The sequence below is a fragment of the Chironomus tepperi genome, unplaced genomic scaffold (assembly GCF_022539635.2).
Source record: "Chironomus tepperi strain 1889 unplaced genomic scaffold, CSIRO-AGI_Ctep_v1 contig_309, whole genome shotgun sequence".
NCBI lineage: Eukaryota > Metazoa > Arthropoda > Insecta > Diptera > Chironomidae > Chironomus > Chironomus tepperi.
This window is the reverse complement of record NW_027226431.1, coordinates 1,306,335-1,326,728: the sequence shown is the minus strand read 5'-3', so window position 1 is coordinate 1,326,728 and position 20,394 is coordinate 1,306,335. Positions and strand designations below refer to the sequence as shown.

Genomic DNA, 20,394 nt, shown 5'->3' with positions numbered 1-20,394 from the left:
CTGTTCTGTATTGATTGATTTGGCTTAATATCGACAAATTGAATTTTTTTTGTTGCTTTTCCTTTCTTTCGTCTCCGTTTATTCCTTTATACCATTTGCCTTTTTTTTTGTTCTATTTCTATGCGCTATTAAAGTATCATGAGTATAATTTATGGATAAAACTTTTCTATTCTGTTGTTTTGTTGCAGCAAGACACAAAAAAGAAACGAAAACTTGTCAAGTCGTTCAATCGAGGATGAAAGGGAAGTAAGGGGCAGAATGAATGGGGATAAAGAAGCGATAAGATGAAAAGTTTCAAGGAGTATTGCAAGTGCTTTTCCTCTTTTTTCTCTATTTAATAATACCAGATCTATTTATTTTGATATTGTTCTTATTTAATTCCGGAATATTCTTTATGATTAATCGTGATATTGATGAAGATATTATAATCCTGGACAGAATTGAGTGAAAATCCGGATCCAGACTAGCATGACTCTTTCTCCAGGCTAGGACGACTCTTGCTCCAGGTCATTATGACTCTTGCTCCAGGTTAGTATGACTCTTGCCCCAGAGTAGTGTGACTCTTGCCCCAGGGTAGTATGACTCTTGCCCCAGGGTAGTGTGACTCTTGCCCCAGGGTAGTATGACTCTTGCCCCAGGGTAGTGTGACTCTTTCTCCAGGCTAGGACGACTCTTGCTCCAGGTCATTATGACTCTTGCTCCAGGTTAGTATGACTCTTGCCCCAGAGTAGTGTGACTCTTGCCCCAGGGTAGTATGACTCTTGCCCCAGGGTAGTATGACTCTTGCCCCAGGGTAGTATGACTCTTGCCCCAGGGTAGTATGACTCTTGCCCCAGGGTAGTGTGACTCTTGCCCCAGGGTAGCATGACTCTTGCCCCAGGGTAGTATGACTCTTGCCCCAGGGTAGTGTGACTCTTGCCCCAGGGTAGTATGACTCTTGCCCCAGGGTAGTGTGACTCTTGCCCCAGGGTAGCATGACTCTTGCCCCAGGGTAGCATGACTCTTGCCCCAGGTTAGCATGACTCTTGCCCCAGGGTAGTATGACTCTTGCCCCAGGGTAGTATGACTCTTGCCCCAGGGTAGTATGACTCTTGCCCCAGGTTAGTATGACTCTTGCTCCAGGCTAGCATGACTCTTACCCCAGGCTAGCATGACTCTTGCTCCAGGTTAGTATGACTCTTGCCCCAGGGTAGTATGACTCTTGCCCCAGGCTGACTTGACTCTGGCAATCCTAAATCAGCTTGTGCTTCCCAGGAACACTTTTAATGAATTTTGTTTTCAATTCCTCATTCTCATTTACTGGCATTATAAAATATATTCAGCATAAAGCTAGCAAAGCAAAGATAAAAGCGAAAAAAAAAAATTAAAATGTAGACGGATTTCAAAGAGCAACCAATTAAGATACGTTAAATGTGCTATGTGCGGAAGTGCAGAAAAATTTAATTTGTTAAAAAAAAATTTCTTTGGTTTTAAGTTCCGTTGCTGTAAAGTTATTTTTACTTCTATATTTATCCTCTTGTGCTTTATTTATTTACATTTTATAATAATTTTTTTGACTGCATAAAAATGAGTAAGCCTGCATCCACTTGAGTTGCTGCAATAAAAAACGTGGAAATTTGTTATAAAAAAACATGATAAGTATTAAAGCCTTGATTGACAAAGGATGAGTTTGATGATTTTTTTCACACATGTGCGCATCTTGTTGTTGTAACGTGATTTGCTGGAATTATTCATATGACTGAATGTGGAGTGTATCCCGGACGACTATAAATAATGAGGATCAACTTTACACATGCTTGTGTGCTCGTTTATAAAATTAAAAAATACTAAAGGGATGTTGAGCTTTTCAACCATGATTAGTATTATGTTGGATGTAGTTAGTAGGAATGTAGGTAAAGTGGGGTTTGGAGTGTTAACCTTGTGACAAAATTGAATGTTGTACCCAATGTTTGTAGAATTTGAATGAGTTGTTGAGCGTAGGATGTTATATATAGGAATGCAAAGGTTTCATGTCGTGTGCTGTATCTTTATTAAATTCCTAAATAAAATGGAAACCCTGGTTGCAACCAGGATGGCAACTTGTTCACTTAATATGTAAATTTTGACTTCTAAGCACAATGATGTCACTAGACTGACGGCAAGACATGACGGTGTCCTTACGCCACCGTGACGGCTGTTTTGACCAGAGTTGCAAAACAGGAACCTGTCACAGGCAAAAAACCGTACAATTCTTTTGATAATTTGTACGGTTTTTGTCTGTGACAGGTGCCTGTTTTGTAATTCTGGTTTTGACAAGCTTTTGGATCATTTTATAGCAAAACAATGAAATTTTTCGTTTAATTCCGTCCGAGTTCATCAACCCGAATTTCGAACGTAATCGAAATGACCTTGTTCACAAAAACTTTTCAAAAACCTTGATAGACTTCAATTTGACGACCTTCTTATATGGCTTCCGTCTCAGCATTCTAGAATCTAGATGTAACTTTGAATCAAGTGTCATTTTCTGATTAAAGTTGAAATGGCAAGCTTTCTTTGTCTGAGTTGCTGGTAAAATATCTAAACAGCACACCATGTTCACCATGAAAATTCTAGGTTGCATATTAATGGTAAGATGCAATCTTGCACTCAGGGCGCCGTGACGGCTGATTTCGAATTCATTTTTACGGTGATTTTTCGGAGTTATCCTAATGTTTGTTCACTTATTACGTAACAAAGCGAAAAATTGACAATTACCTTCCGGACCATGATCCATATCAAAATCTTCATTTCATTCTATAAAGCAGTGGTGGGCAACCATTTTTGTTCGCACCATATCTTATTGGTAAGCCGAAACCGCTCACGACTTACGGGCACATGATGTGTCCATAAATTTCTAGGAGCACATTAGAGTACCGCAACACACAGGTTGCCGCCCACTGATATAGCGCTTAAAAAAACCTCAACCCAACTCTCCCTCCTCTTCTAAGAGCGATACCTAATAAGTGAACGTCCCCACGCTCCATAAATGACAATTTCTCCTTGTCATAACAAGCTAAAAAAAAATCTTTTAAACGTTTATTCATTAAAATTCATCACTAAGCAACATAAAATAAAAGCAGCAACGCTGACAATCACATCACATGTCATGTACTCGATTTCTATGCTTTTAAAGCACACAACCCCTTTTTATTTTAATTTTAATTTTTTATTTCCATTTCATATTGTTAAAATGTCATTATTTTAAACAGTGTTAAGGTATCATTTTATTGGTATATCCAACAAAATCATGTCAGAATCAATATTTTTCAATTTCATTTAAAATCAACCATAATATCCAATTGAAAATTCTCATTTCCTTTTATTTTTTAAAGCTATAAAAATGATTAAAAAAAATTGCGATAAAATTGACCAATTAAGTCAACCTTAAATCTTTATAGGTTTTCATGGTTGAAGCATGAAACTTTTACGCGACACATAAAATTATTCAATAAAATTCAAATTATTGCATAATTGAATATTGTCACGCTGTTTCGACCATAGAGCTGATTACATAAATAAACAATTAATTAATTAATCTCATCCAAATGGTTTAAAATTATAGTATTTTGTGGCATGGATGTCTGTTTTAATTTAAAACTTTTTTTTTTGGGATGGAAAAATCAACAAAATTTTTACTGCTTTTTTTCATGAAATCTCTTCCTTTGCTGTCGTGCTGTTCCTTATAAATGTTGCATAACTTTAAAAAAAAGTGCCTCAATAAAATAGGAAACAAATTTCGGATGCTTATAAAGGAAAAAGGAAAGAAAAGTTGCATGTGTAAAAAAGTTTTTCTTTTTTTGAATACTTTGGGGATGTTTGCAAATGATGTCAAAATTTTGAAATTTGAGGCTTTTATATGATATTTTCGAAGTGTCTTTGAAGAATCAAAGTGAGTCGGTGGCGGAATGGTTTAATGCTTTGGAACCTAATTATTGCAACACCGACTCAGCGATCAAGGGTTCGAGACTCGGCATGAGAAAATATTCACTTGACCTTTTCCGAATCATATGTGGAAACGCGACTCACAAGCCTTTCTTTGTAGGCTACAGACAAGAATGTTATTAAACGAGTGATTTAAGTCCCAATTTAAATTGTAGAAGACCTATGCGAACCTATGTGAACAGACGACCACAGGATGCCCCATTATATAGAGTAACATTTGAAGACTTTGTGGACGACAAAAGGTCGAGGGAAAGACTAAAAGTTTCCAGAACTGGCAAGTTATTAAAATTTAGAGCTATCTACAAACGTTTTTTATACGCGTCAGTGGGTCCCTGTGTGCTCCAGCCGAGGAAATAAGTAAATAAGTAAGTAGACCTACAGAGGTCTTTTGTCTCACTACCCGATTATTGATATAGCTCCACTCTTGATTTAAATTCAAATCATGTAAAATCGTGGATTCGCAATTCGGCCAATATTCAGGTGCACATGAAAGTACATGTCGTCGATGGCAGGTTGTCTCCAATAATTATTACAACCCGGAACATGACGTAGGACGGTAATGAAGGAATGCCAGTTAGATGTCAAAACTGAAAATTTGTACAAGCTTTATGATTCAGTCAGCAATAGAGAGTCAGATGGAAAGCATTTTCGAGCAACCTAGGCTCCAAGTTGGGGCATGGTCCAGTAAATTTTGACATCATTTGCAAACAACTTCTTGCAGTTTTTTTATGAGCTTTCATGTCGTCGACATCGAAGAGATTTACCAACTAAATTACATGAGGAACCAAAAAAATTTTCCTCTCTCTTACTTTTTCTTTCTCCTCTCTCACACATCTCTTCTTGTGTATCGTGATGCTTCCTTCAATTGAGAATAAAGACGAAGAATAATTTTTCCCGATGTGAAAATAAAGGAAAAATAGAAAAAAAGAGGTAAGAGTAACAGCATAGTCAAGTTATTCTTTCTTTTTTTTGTGTGTGAGCGAAGGGTAAAAAGCACATTTTGTTTATATCTTTTCGTTCAGTTGCTGTTTACGTCTCGTGCCGTTCGGTCGTGTACAAGTGAAGCTATTCGTAAAGTTAAAAAATAGACAAAAAATAACAGATTTTTAAGCGCGATTTTTTTGTTTATTTGTTCATCCTAGCAAGTGGTGACAATATCGGATATAATTTTTCTTAATAAAACACCAATAAAAATATTTAAGTGCTGCCGATAAAGACAAAAAAAGTTTAGCTGCTGGGAAAGTGAAACAATATTTATTGTCAGTCAATAAAAAGTAATTTTACCTCCTGGAGATCTCCTTCTTTTTATTCGATATTTATTCATTTTGTGTTGCTGTCGTTCCTGCCACTCATATTTATTCCTCAACTGTTGTGCTTTAAATTATATAGAATGCCTCTCAAAAATGAAAATCATTTTTACTTATGCATTCCAAAAAATAAATAAATTTTGAATGTTCTCATTGTGTTGGTAGAGGGACATAGGCGCATTTTTGTCCAGTGATCAGTTTTTGATCAAGAAATTTGCTCCACAACTAATTACGAGAGCTTAAAGTCGACTCGAATTTTATATGGAGTCGAGTTGATTTGAGTCGAATTTTTCCATACAAAATCAGTCAGAGTAGACTTTGAGCTCTGCCAATTTCTGTAAATTGGAGATTTTTTTAACATGACAGTTTTTTTAAATTCAAAATTTCTAACGGTTTTACAAAATTCAAATGTAAAAATGATATTTTAAAAAAAAAAAGTGCTATAGTAAATTCTATTGGAAAAATATTCCAAGATTAATTTCCCTTTAGTTCAATGACCAACCATTCCAACAAAGTAATTTAATAAAAAAGCCTTCAGCGTTATTTAACGGTCAATTTTTAAAAATTTAACGGTTTTTTTAAAAAAAAATTATTTTGAAAAAAAAAATTAAAAATTTAAAAATATCAATAATTAAAAAAAGTTGTCGGCAATTTTTTGGCTTGGAACTTTAGTATCAAAAGCCGTATGCGTTGCGGGTGTTTAAAAGTAAAGTTAAAATCAGAAAATAAAAGGTTGCCCACAACAGTAAATTAAAGCATTTGAACAATACTGTTAAGCTACAAACCAAGCAATTAGCCGTGTGCTAAATAGTTCTGAGCTAATGCATCAAACCGGAGCTTTTAACAATGTCTGGTTTCGGAGATTTTGCGGCTCATCCAGTCAGCTAACCAACTAACTTGCAGCCAGTAAATTAATTGCAGATAGCAGCTTAGCTTACCAGCCAGCCACCCAGCCGATCAAACTGAAATTAAAAGCATCAATTTTTTTCAAAAATGCACTTAAAAACTTTTCATCGGCTCCTTTAAGAATTTTAACATTTTTTATTTTTGCTCCTCCATCTCCTTTTTGTTATGATACTTATGACTGTCTGTGCTTCCACGAGATGAAAAAATACACAAAAAAATTTTGTTGTGATTTACTCAAGTTGTTTTTTGAGTATCATCAAGCAGAAGAGGAAATAAAACTTTTTTTTCAGTCTTACTTTTTTATGTTAAACTTTTTTTTATACACTTTTTTTCTCGTACTTCTGTCACTATCTATGCTCCATACAAATCAAAAGTAGATAAATCGAGGAATATAAAATTTTGTTGTAGATAATTTTTTTTGGAATATATCAAGACTTTTGGTAACATGGATGTTTGTTGGAAGTTGATAAAATCTTGTGCTTACTCTTAGTTGGGGTTGAATATTCAGTTCTTAGTGAAGTTGCTGTAATAGTTTTGAAGATTATCTTAGAGAACGAAGGCAAATTGAGTTCGATTGAAATTTGTATGAAATGTTATACTTCACAAGTGGAAGCAGAAAAATAAATTCATGCAAATTTTAATCGGTTTTTAGCGAACCAGAGCGTAGTTATGTCAGATATACAATATATGTGTTTCATAGACGTCAGCCTGATCCAAGTCAGACCCTTCCTTCCTATTTTTCAATAACTCCCTGATTCAAGTCGACATCGACCTCAGTAGATTATTTTAGTGTTTTTTACTGCATAAATTGAAAAAGTTCTGGATTTTTTGTGAATGTGAATTGAAATTTTTGAATTTTCTGTGTTGGTGCCATTAAATCAGTGTCGTGTATTGAGAATATTTTAAAAAATTCCAAATTGTTTTGATATTGCTTGTTCTGAATTCTTAAAAATGCTATAAATCAAAAAAGTTTAATAAATAGTTACAAGATACTTTAACAGCCAACGAGACTTTAAGGTACCTTAGTGATATTTCTGTATCATTAAAGCATGTTCCTTGTCTGCTAAGAATAGTGCATTTAATTTGCGATAATTAAGAATATATTGCTATTAATTAAGAGATGTCAAGTATTGTTCTAGAGATGCTTGAGCTAGATGATTAATTTCTCTTCTTTAATTCGAAAGCCGTACAGATCACTGTCCTCTCTTAGGTGAAACTTAAAGCTGTTTAATTAACCTTATTGTTGGTTAACTCTCGGCAATTTCTTGTATTAATTGCAATATTGTCTAAGTTGAAATGTTTGTTGTTATAGCTCGGGATAAAAGCTAATTCAATTGCTTTATTAAAGTCCGTGCTTTATCACAGAACATCAATAGAAAGAAGTAAGGGGTGTAATGACCCCCAAACCTTCTCCCCTCTTGGGATTGGAAAGAAAATTCTTCAATTTTCTAGGATTTTTGTGAAAAAATCTCAAAATTCCCCTAAATTTTGTATCGATTAATACAAAATCTCAACCCTCGCCCTTTCAAAAATCTGTAGCCTTGAAAGCAATGCTCGTGGTCAAGTCTGGTCGAACGAATTTTCCAGCTGTGTCGAATTGTAGCTTTGATAAAAACTCATTAATAGCCATAATTCAAAATTTTGTATATGTAAATTATCTAAATAAAATCAGCTAAAACCGAAGTACCACTTGTAGCTACCCCTCCCCCATGTAGATCTCCCCGGTGTAGCCTCCCCCTTAAAAATAGAAACAATTTAGACAGCAATCCAATAACTCTAACTCAATCCATAAAAATTTAACTTCTCATTTACAGACATATTTGTCACCAATTGACAAATGTTATAAAACCCCCTTAAAGCTATTCCCATTAATATGACAATCATAACTGAATACAAAATTTTTTTTATTCAGTCACCAAACGTATTCCATCCAGTCAAAAAAAAAATATTGTTTGTCTCGGTTAATGTTCTCGATAGAATCAAACATAGATAAATAGACAAACATTCCATCACACGGGAATATTTAGAGCGATTGTCGTCGTCGTCGTCGGTAGGTTCCATCTATCCACCCCGCTATCACAAATCTTTATTCTCCTCACTTCTCTTCCATGTAAAGTTTCAGCTGTATATCGAAAAGTAATAAAATACTGTAATCAGATTTATTTTTATCGCTTATTTCCACAACCGCTCTGCCGTTCCATCCATATCGTTGTTATTCTACTGCTTTCAAAAATCATTTCGAATGCGTTACTTCAAATCTGTAACATTTATGCGGATGCGAGATATTGTTGTTATGCTTATTTAAACGCAGTTTTTTTTGTGGATATATTGTGGTCCTTTTGGCACTTTGGTACGGTCCCTGAATTGATTTTAATGATTTATATTCTTGGAAGCCTGTTTTTTAATCCTTACCAATTTGATTCATTTGCTGTAAGAACCTTAAATGATTTAACTTGTCATGCTTTCATTTCTGATGAGATTTAAGACAGAAGAAATGGATAAAGCTCATTACAAATCTGTGCTTCCTACTGTGAAGATCCCAAGTGATTTTTATAGACTTTATTATACAATACACAATGCGCTCTTGTGATTAATTTACTGATACGTTTGCGAAATCTTCTTTTGTTTCTCCTTTTTTTTATGTGACATACAGCACAGTATAGTACAGAACAGAGTGAAACTTGATTTGTGTATAATTCTCTGTAAGCACAAATTTGTTTTTCAATTTAAATTTTTATTATCGCTTTATTTCGGTCGCTAGTGAAAATAAAAATGAAAATGAGCTAAGGGATTGTTTATTAGTGATGTCTACTGCTGTCTGACTGTAATCTCTTGTTTTAATGATCCTTTAAATGTTTTGCAGTGACTTACTTACTACGTAAACAAGCTTTTTAGTGGAATTTAGGTAATAACAAAATGCATTCCATTTGACTCTGTTGCTGGCTATTTTACTTACTTTCTACAAATTCCCTGTCCGTATATCCGATTGTGTATACAATCCAGTTGTATAATTGTTAATAAGTTTAATTAAACAACTTTCAAACAGATTTAATTAGTCACTATGATGTTTATTCTTTGAAGTTCTAAGAAAAACTGAACTTTTGTATGAAAAGGGTGCTCAACTATGAACATTAAATATTATTCAAATCTCAAATGAACGTTATATCAAAATGTTGGGTTCACAGACCAAATTTGTTCTGTGTTCAATACAGATTAGCAGATTTTGAGCTTGATTGCTTCCAAGTGACACAAAGGTGCAATTTTGCTATTATTGTAACCTGGTGTTGTCCAGAATGTATCCCGTAGTTCACTAGTGTTCGAAAATGCCATGAATTGTACGTTGTGTGGATTTTTTGGTCAAAGCTTACAACCAGGGTCTGCTGTGGTGCAAAAAGTTCGGACAACAATGTTGTAAGCCCATATGTAATTCGGTGTTCATATGCTGAAGACTTCTTCTGATCATTTAAAGCACCTCAGCGTCTTGTTATCAACAAGACATTACATTGTGCTAATCGAGTTAGTGTTCATGAGATCTGAGATTCACGCATGAACAGTTGCATACCCAAGCAAGACAGTGTTATCGTTAGGACATCGCTGTGTTGACGTCAAGACGTGATGATGCCCTGACGGCTTCATGACGCCTAATTTTGGCTCAACTTTGCATTAAATAATTAAACTTGTCTCATCATTCTGTTCTTAATAAAATAAAAGTCTGATATTGCTCAATCGCATCCAAATCATAGATACCAACCCTACCAAGACCTCATTTGCAATCGACTCCCAAAACCAAGTATGTTGGCATGCACGCTGGATTTATATGAAAAAAGTAAAGTAATAATAATGTTGAAGAGAAGAATAGAAGGAGCATAATTTTTTGTGCCAATTTGTATTCACATTTGTCGAGTGTTCAAATCTATACAAGTAGTGCTGTGCTATGTTATGTTAGTGCTGTTATGCAACAAATATAAAAAATTGTGATTGTCGAAACGGAAAATTAAAAAATGAGAAAAAAAAAGTTGAGAATTGTAACAAAACAATAAACAGATCGTATAAATTATGCTGTATGGCAATTCCATGATTGTAATCAAGATACATTTTGGATACATTTTACAATAAATGATTGACTACTATTTATACACCTGGCCGTGCATGAATTCGCATAAATAATCATAATGTTTTAATAATAACAATTATTATGCATGAATATCATTTAATATGCTACAACTGATGCATATATTCACTGTATTTCTATGAATAATTTATTGCTGGATGCAAAATTAACTTCGTATTCCCAAAAAAAAAAAAATATGTCCGATATTTAATTAAACATTAATTAATTTTTTGCAATGATGAATTTTCATTGCCTTTACTTTTTTTTTGTCATCTGCGATAAATTTATCAATGGTTGTTTCATCTTGTCCATTAATATTGAATTGTCAAATTGTAAATTGTGATGCTTACGACAAATGCAATCGTGTTATTTACATGGGAGTTGTTTGGATGTTGTGTGACAATATTCAAGACTACTTGCTTGACATGCGCAATTTTACGCATTTTTCAAATTACTTACTTACTTCGCTGGACCTACACTTCAATCGTAATTCATGGTCTCCTTCAGATGTCGCCCAAAACTGGCCCTATCGCGGACTACCGCTTGCTCGAACAGGCACAGAACATGTTTTAATGATACAGAAAGACCACTCCGGTACCTAAAAACAGTGTCTTTGCCTGTTAGTGTTGCCGATTTACAATGCAAAAGGCAGCATTGTCTCTGTCAAAAGCTTAATTCCATGAATTCTTTGGCCATTCTCTTGTTTTTTGATCATATCCAAAGTCAGGCTTGAAGATCCTATTCAAAATTGGTCAAATTGTCTGTACAAATTTGTGTCCAGGAACGAAGTCGATTTGAGTCTGCTTCGGTTCTCTAAAAGCCTATTGAAATTTAAATACGATATTTTTTCTGCTGGCTCTTGTGAAGTATAACATTTTATACAAATTTCAATTGAGGAGTTGATTTCTCAGATATTAGGACGGGACTGTACGATACAGTATGGGTATGCCACTGGTACGATAAGCTGCAATACCGTACCATTAAACCACTATACCGTTCGACTGATGCATCACTGGTGTATTAACATACCAGGTTTAAAATTGTACCGTAATTTTTCGTTGCCAACTTATGTTGCTATACCAACCGTGCCGTACCTTTCGTATCCTTATCACCATCGAAAAATCGGCTTAGGCTCTTAGTGAACTCAATTTGTCTTCGACCTCTGCAAAATTTCAATAGTAATGGCAATTTTATTACGATACCCAATATACGATCAACTCCTACATGTACGTATGTTCAATATCTAGAAAAGAATGCGTATCTGTAAATGCGTATCAAATGTTTTGGACGCCCGCGGCTAATTCAGTCATTTGCAGCCCTTTGAATGTTATTTTTGTATCAAATGTTCAATATTGCGTCTGCAATGGACAATTGGATCTAAAATTTCAGTTTAACGTCATTAGTTGACAACCCTATAGCAAATAAAAGTGAAACAAATTGTTGTAAACGTGAGAAAAAGAAAATATTTCCGTCATTTCGAGTGGTGGAATTAGACAATTTAAATTGTGACGATAATTGACGAGAATTTTTACATAATTAGTCTCTTGAACTATAAAGAATGAAAAATTACCATAGCGTGCGCTCGCTCAAATGCATGCGGCGAAGAGAGAAATGAATTTAAACAATTGAATAAAAGAAGTTTGAATGAAAATGAATAAAAAAAAGCGAATGTTTAGCTACATGAGAGCATGAAATGTAAAAAAAATATTTTTTGACATATTTTTATTTTTTTGGATATACAGTGGATGTGTACTAGCACAATTCTCACTTAATCACGGGAGATATGTGCATAAAAAACTGCTATTATCATGCATTAAGTTGTTGAGTAACAGTCAAGAGTTGAATTATTTGTTGAGGTTCAAGATAAATGCAGATTAAGTTTAACAAGAACTGAATTTTAATGGAAATTTGATGAGAATCTTTAGATGTGCTGCAAGTGTGCAGTTGCAAGTGCTGTGATTAGAAGTGCTATACTCGAATAATCTAAATGAAAAAGCTCCAAAACCGCTTTTAAGGCTTATCGGAGCCAAAACTTTTTACTGTCACCTAATAAAAGTCATCTTCACCATGTGAAATCTTATATATGGCTGTCAATTTGGACTCTACCATCGGTTTTTATGTGCTCTGCAGATAGAAATAGATATTTCTTCACTGGTATCGGGACATACAATACTTTAACAGCAGTTATTGACTAGTGGCACTCATCAATTTTTATGAATTTTCAATCAACGATTGGATGAAAAAATTGAAATCAGAGCTCGAAGTTGACTCGAATTTCGTATGGAAAAGTCAACTCGGTTCGCGTCAACTTCATATAAAATTTGAAACGATTCCTAGCTCTAGTTGAACTTTTCCAGACTCTATACCAGTAATGGGTAATCTGTAGCGGCACATCTTGATGATAAACCTCGATCAAAACCGTAAACGGTACATGGCATTCTAAATTGCACTCTGGTTTGTCGCAGCAAACAGGTTGCTCTGCACTAAACATGATCGAAAGGCATGAGTCAAACAATTGATGCCATAGTGGAGAAGAATATGTTGTGGCTAGTGGAAGACAAATTAATGTCTAGTTCAGTAGTGGGCAACCAATGTATTGCGATACACTAGTATGCTATGAATACATGATCTGCATGCCGTGTGCGGTATTGGTTGTTGCTTAGCATCAAGTTGTGCTGTGACTCAAAAAAGTGGTCTAAGCGATGAATAGATTTGATGTTTCTTGTTCGACTCTAGACAACAGTCTTAACAACGCAGTTAAGTCACTTCTACGACTTTCATGATGTTTTGTCTTCAACATGATGTGCTTCTCGAGTTGAACAGTAAAGTTTCTCTACCTTACATTATCAAGTGTCCATGAAAAATTTAAGTGGTGTACCACAGTCGAATATGAACTCAAATCTATTCAAAATTCAGCATATATTCACATTTTGTCCATTCTTACTTATATGAATAGACAATAAGTCACGTCACAAGAATAATTAATAAAATTAAAAGCTTTAAAAATTATCATTTAACTGAAAGTTCAAAAAAATTCATCAATGAAACGACCAAGAAACGGCCATTCAAGTTCAATCCATAAATTCAAGTCCACAGCTCTTTTTTTCTCTTCTACGCAAAGTGACACGAGGACATCCGAGAAAGAGAAACAAAAAATTAAATGATTAACTCAAAAAAAAAAGTCTTTAATTGTTTTTGTGTTATTAATGCCACAAACAATGATTCTCAAGCGTGCTATATGTGCCAAAACTTTATTGTGGCTGTATATTTGTTTTTTGTCTTGTCTCAATGCAGCCGTCCCACAAAAAACATTTTGATGTGAATATCTCTTTTCAATTCTTTTTGTGCACCACCGCTGTGTGACGTTATTGTCTTAAGTTAAGTGTCCGAAAAACACAAATTTTCATTTTCATTTCAATTTTAGCTTGCAAATGACCCTTTTTTGTTGTTGTTGTTGTGGCGGGAATGGAAGGAGGAAGTGGAAAATAAAAATACTCTCTGGTCATTCGACTGGAAGAGTAAAGAATGATAAATAAACGAAAAAATAAAGTACAGCAGAAAATGTAGAAAAAAAATTAATTTCTTGAACGGTTTGAAACTATGATGAACAGCACGTTTGGGGATAGATATGGACATGGATTGATATGTAGCAGTAGCTTTTGAGAGCTGGATTTTTGGAATAAATGAAGATGTTTTTGAGGGAATTTTGAAATATTTTAATGAAATTTTTGAATTTGGGTATTGTTGAGGGTTAAGGAAGGAGGTGAGTGTAGTGTCCAAGTACCTGTATAAGTGTCTGACCTGAGTGAGATCTAGGGCTTCGATACATATACAGGTGATTCTGCCAATGCGAGAATAAGGTGTCTGTGACCGAGTGGCTAGGGCACAGACACAGTTATATGTGGCACTATGAAGACATGGGTTCGATTCCCATCAGAATTCAAACTCTCAATCCTTACATAGAGTCTTGAAGATATGACCTTAACATTCCAAACTCTCGCTATATTCCTGGAAGGCACATGGAACAGAAATGGAAAAAAATCCAGTCCTAGGCCTTCGTAACTCTACCTCTCAAGTCAGATTCGCTGAAATCCAGCCCCAGGTCAGATTCGAAATCCAGCCCCAGGTCATCGTACCTTCTACTTTCTAGGTCAGATTCGATGAAATCCAGCCCCAGGTCATCGTTACTCTACCCCCCAGGTCAGATAAAATGCAATCCGGCCTCATGCCAGAGTTAAGTTGCCCTAGAACTAGACATTCGACCAATACCTACTTCATGTCCTTCCCGGGACTACAAATCATTATAACATTTTCACCAATTCCTTCTGACATCTGTTGGGTTCAAACTTTTCCATCATATCATTTAGCGATTGAAGAACAAGAAATGATAGCCATAAAAAAATACCCAAAGAATAGAAGAAGTAAAAATGGCAATAGATAGGAGAGAAGCAAGCTATGAGAAATGATTAATTATCAAGATGGTCCTAAATTATTCATTATATAAAAATTATTCGCGTGGGGATATCTAAATAAGTGAGTAAGTCCAAGTTACTTAACGAGATTGAATTTTATTGGATTAAAGGTACTGTAAAAGAAAAGAAAGGAGAGAAAAAAAGGCAAGATTGCTTTATCACTGCCATTATATCAGACATCAGGCATATTTTTATTGTGGTATTTTCATCATTCGACTACTTAGTGAGTCATAATGACGATATCTACATCAAATTTCAATCTCATTTCGTGTGCCTTAATGTTAGTTGATGTAAAAGGATATTTTGTCTTAAGGATTTTGGCTTTAGAATCAGTGGTGGGTAACCTGTATACTGTGATACATTAGTGTACTGCTAAAAATTGTTGGAAATGCCATGAACTATGAGCGGTTTTGGTTGAGGCTTGCTACTAAGGTGTGCCGCGGCGCAAATAGTTTGGACAACCCTCATCAGTGATGGTTGATCTACATATGTACCGCGGCACTCTAGTGTATGGCGCCAAAAATTGTTTGGAATAGCCATGAATCGTGTTTGGTGTCCGTCGAGGCTTACCAGTAAGATGGGCAACACTGCTGTAGATCAGTGCTGCGACACTCTAGAGAGTGTCGGTTTGGAAATAACCTGTGTGCCGCGGTGCAAAAAAGTTTGGACAACACTGGTTTAGATCTAGTGGATAACTTGTGTGTCAAAAGTGTCTCGAAAATTGTTTGGAAATGTCATGAACCGTATGTCGTGTAAGGTTTTGGTCGAAGCTTACTACCAAGATGTGCCGCGAAAATAAAAGGTTGCCCACCACTGCCTTAAAAGAATTCTGTCTTAAGGATTTTCGCAAGATTTTCCTTTTAGATTTACATAAATTAATGTTGACTTTCCCTCGAAATATCCGCAACTTGATTGAAGCTTATTGGATATTTTCATTTATATCCAAATCAGTTTCTGTTTCTATCAATCCAATTTTATCAATTTTCGTCTTCAAATATCCTTCAATATGCCAAAAAATCTGTGGCCAAATCACAAGAAAAAGGAAATAAATTAATAACAATAATGATAATATTGAATAAAAGTAGACATAAAGCATAAAGAAGGAACAAAAAATTGAAATTATAATGAAATAATATAAAAAAAGACCTTTAAGCGAATATAATTCGATGGAGTTACGATTCAGTTCAATGAACCAACAAAAACTCAATAGCACCAGATTTTTTTTATTTCGTTCCTTTACTCTCACTCTCCATTTTTTCTTTCTTTATTCATCGTTGCCTAATTCTTTTTTTTTTGTTTCCATTCTATTGCCAATCGCAATTTTTATTCAGATGTGAATGAAAGTTATTTCGGAAAAAAATTAGTTGAAATGTTGTCATTTTGTGGATGTTGGGAGGGATATGAAGCATTTATGCTTTGAACAATTAATCATAAGTTTTGGATGTGGACGGGCTAAGAAAGAATATACAATAAGGAAGGGTCATTTGCTAATGATTCTTGAAGGCAGGATTTGGATTTTTTTGGCCACAACCTTCATTGCCTTTGAAGTTTTTATATTAAAATACAAGACTTCATGCTATGTATGTAAATGTACACCCGAACAGCACAACAGGCTTGCTGGGGTACCTATATCTCGTCACATTGACGATAATACTTGAAAATTGCCTCTAAAGCACCGTGATGGTTGATTTCGTCGAACAAACAAGAAATAAAGCTTCCTAATGCCGAGACCAAGACTACTCGGGAAGCCTCGGTCTACTCGGAAAGTCTCGATCTCGGTCTCGGGAAGTTTCGGTCTACTCGGGAGGTCTCGGTCTCGAGAATTCTCGATCTACCAGGGAGGTCTCGGTCTCGGGAAGTCTCAAGCCCGTAACAAAGATCATACTCACAAATTTCAGTATGTTCGATTAGATTGGTTGAGTATACAGATAAGTACAATTATTTAGATGAGCATGTCCAATGTCTGTTAGGTTAACCCATTACGCCGCATTGTGTTGCTCGAGTTCGATTCCCTTAGCATTGTCCAAACTTCTTTGCCTCACAACACACCTTGTTGGTATGCCTTGACCGAAACCGCACACGGCATAAGGTTCATGGTATTACATGGCATTTCACCGACACTCTAGTGTACCTTGGCACAAAGTTTGCCCAACACTGCCTTTAGACTGCCATAACAAAATGCCTCAAACAATCACAAATCACAGCATCCAGACGATCCAAAAAATAAGAAGCAAAAGCGACGACGTCAAATGACTTACCAATTAATAATAATTTTCATTCCGTATGAAGCATTTATTGCCGCAATTTTCATTCTATTTGCGATTTAATAATTCTTTTCTTTTTCCTTAAATATATTTTTTTACGCTAATCATCGTCATCATCATCATCATCGTTGTATAGTCATAGAAATGAGGAATGAATGAAGGGGGAAAAAATGGAAAAAGGAAAAAAACTATTTAAATCTTGTTAAAGGAGGAAAAATTATGATAATAGCATGGAATTTTCACACTCAACGAAAGTTTATGAAAAAAATTCCATTCTGCTCGTCATTTTCAATTTTCGTGCTTTTTTTCTCCTGTTCCTTCCGTTCTGCTTTCAATTTATATGAATATATGGAACATATGCATACAGAATCATGATATCACCTACATTGTAGATGTTCTGATATAAAATACCATGTGAGGCAAAAACTAATAAGTGGCAAAGCTCTTAATCACCATCCATTCATATCCAAACAGTTATAAGCCCGAGCAGCACAATGCACCTCATATGCACAACCTTAGAAATGGGTTGAGATCAGTTTTCATGAAAAATTTCTACAAAAATTACAAAAGTACTCATTCTTATCGCGTTACTTCAGCGCATTTTTGTCCCAGCGATCAGTAATTGATTAATGAGTCATTTCCAGACCTAAAAAACAGTAGGATCCAATGCGCTAAAAACCCACTAAATGCTTGTGATCCATACAGAAGAAGTCAATAACAATACCATGTGCGCATCTTATCCTCAATATGACGACGGGCCAGTGCCCCAACGAACAAGCTGTTCTGTTCGGAGGGAAAAACTTTTAGTTATTCAGATCATTGAGATGCATAGCTGCACTAGAGCGATTCATCGCTATTTATTGCTTAACAAGTAAGGGTGCGTCTCTGCACTTAGTAGACCTTAAGTTTATAGTGGAATAAGAACCATTTCTTTGGTGACATTACTGTCTGTAGCCTACAAAACAAGGCCATGAGTCATGTTTCTACTACATATGAATCGAAAAAGGACGAGTGAGAATTTCCCCTGTCAAGTTTCGAACTCATGATCGCAGGGTCGGTATTGAAACAATTAGATACCGAAGTACTTAACCATTCCGCCACTGAGCCACTTCAATGCACCAATTCATAGCGGGCTCAGGGGCGTATTTGAAGGAAAATTATGGAGTTTAGGGTTCAAAACTTCTCATTTTGTTCAAATGTTTCTGGCTTCCAATAGTACAACGTCGCGTCTTATCCTCAATATGACAACGTTCTGGTGCAATAGCGAACAAGATGTGCTGTGTTGTTCGGGAAAATTACAACGCCAACCTTCACTTGCTTTATCACTTTAAATTCTCGTAAGCGCCAAATTCCTACCCCATCTACCGCACGATTATTGCGAAATTACATCAGCTTATCATCACACTCACATCTTCCTTAATTTCCCTCATCCAGCAAACCCTTTTAAATTGCCTTCAAGATAGAATTGTAATTGATTATTTTTCAACAGTTTGAAATTAATTACTAAAGCATTGATTACCCCTAATTTAAAAGGCTCCAATCCCCAAAATTATCATGTCTTCTTGTTCCTCTCCATAATCCATCATCTATTTATGCATGTACATAGATATGTATACAGGATTTAAATATTAACCCTTTTTTCAGTCACAATCTTTTGACTGTATACGATACATTTTTAGTCATCATTGTCACAGTATGGAATGATGGAAATATTTAGGGGATGATGATTGCATCCACCTACTTCTATATTTAAATTGTCACATAATAGTATTCCTGTCTGTAACCCTTTTTTTTGATGAGTAGATTTGTTTCAATCTGTTTCAAGCATATTCATATATATTATATTGTGGAGATGAAAATGAAGCTTGATGAGGGAACGAAGTTGACAATATTTTATTCCTTTACATCAGTGGTAGGCAACATTTTATTTTTTGCGGTACACCTTGGTGGTATGCACTTGAGTGGTGGCATACATTTGTATCAGTTGGCATACATTGATGTCGGACTAGTTGCACACACTAGTGTCGGACTAGTGGGAAACATTAGTTTCGGACTAGTGGCACACTAGTGTCGGACTAGTGGTAAACATTAGTGTCGGACTAGTAACATACACTAGTGTCGAACAAGTGGCACGCACTAGTGTCGGACTAGTAACACTAGTGTCACACTAATGTCACACAAGTGTCACACTAATGCGCACTCTAGTGTCACACACAGTGTCACAATAGCGTCACACTGTGCCACGACACACAGGTTGCTCACCACTGCCCTACATTTTTACTTCTTTATAATTGCACACTGGAAAGGAAAGGGAAAAAAAAATTTCAATTAGAATTTCTCATTACAAAGGAAATCATAAAGTAAAAATTTTTCATTATCATTGAGTCGGGAATACGTACCGTAGTAGGAAGCAAAATGAGGAAAAAAAATACGGAATCTAAGCAGTCACAATCTCGTTTTATTATAAAAATAGCAGCAAAAAAAAAAAATTAAAAGTCATAATCCTGAAAATGTGAATGGGGAAAGAGGAAGCGACAGGTTGTTGAATAATGGAAGAAAATACTAGAGTAACGAGGAAAAGGCAACAATGAGCATCAAGTCTCTTCTATCTTTATTATAATGCTCTTGGATGCTGAAGGACTGAGCGACATTTTTCAAATATTTATTGACCGTTATTTTTTCAAATGTTGTTACTAAGCAGTGGTGGCAGTTTACTTAGAGGTAGGATTCGTCCTTCCAAAATTGCAGGTCTGCAGCCTTCGACCTATAAGGTACAGCTCAAAAGCATTTCAACAGCTCCCGTCCTGTGCATCTAAAATGCAGAAAATGTAGGCCTGCGCATCTAAAAGCTTACTTCCTTGGCCATACTCATCATCTATGTTCCATAGCCTCTCTCAGTTGATTTATATCGGTGGCTGTCATTTGCCAAATTCTAAAATGTCCCTAAGCCTACTTAGAGCCAAATGCTTCACTGTCCTTAACCCTACCCGACCGAATTCATCAATTTGTTCCAATTGTTTGTCTATTGGCACATCATGTAGCTTATAGCAGTTGGCTGCAATTGTTTTGTCTTCTCGACATAAGTCTCAATCGTGTTTTTTGGAATCTTAACTAATTTTGCTGCACGTGACTAGCCTCATTCAACTCTAATAAAAGAAACTTAGGCCATGAGACAGTTCCTTGACATCTACAGTCAACACAACATTAGAATCACATGCATTATTAATGAAACTAAAATATTCATGGTCTACATCAAGTGATGTAGTAAAAATGCGCCCATGACACGTCATAAAACACCTTTCGAATGTTTTTATGGAACTTCATCCATTCAAATCAACATCATCATTCGTTTGTTATGTAGACTATATATATAT

General features: G+C 35.4%; 1 protein-coding gene across 1 annotated transcript in view; it reads left to right on the top strand.

Moving 5' to 3' along the window:
• Positions 1–5,050: 5,050 nt before the first annotated feature.
• LOC139092631 (Ig-like and fibronectin type-III domain-containing protein 1) overlaps positions 5,051–20,394 on the top strand; it is a 48,746-nt gene continuing 33,402 nt past the window's right edge. Inside the window, exon 1 of the mRNA XM_070643109.1 lies at positions 5,051–5,234. The gene's annotated coding sequence lies outside the window, so the exon portion shown is untranslated. The remainder of the gene's footprint in view (positions 5,235–20,394) is intronic.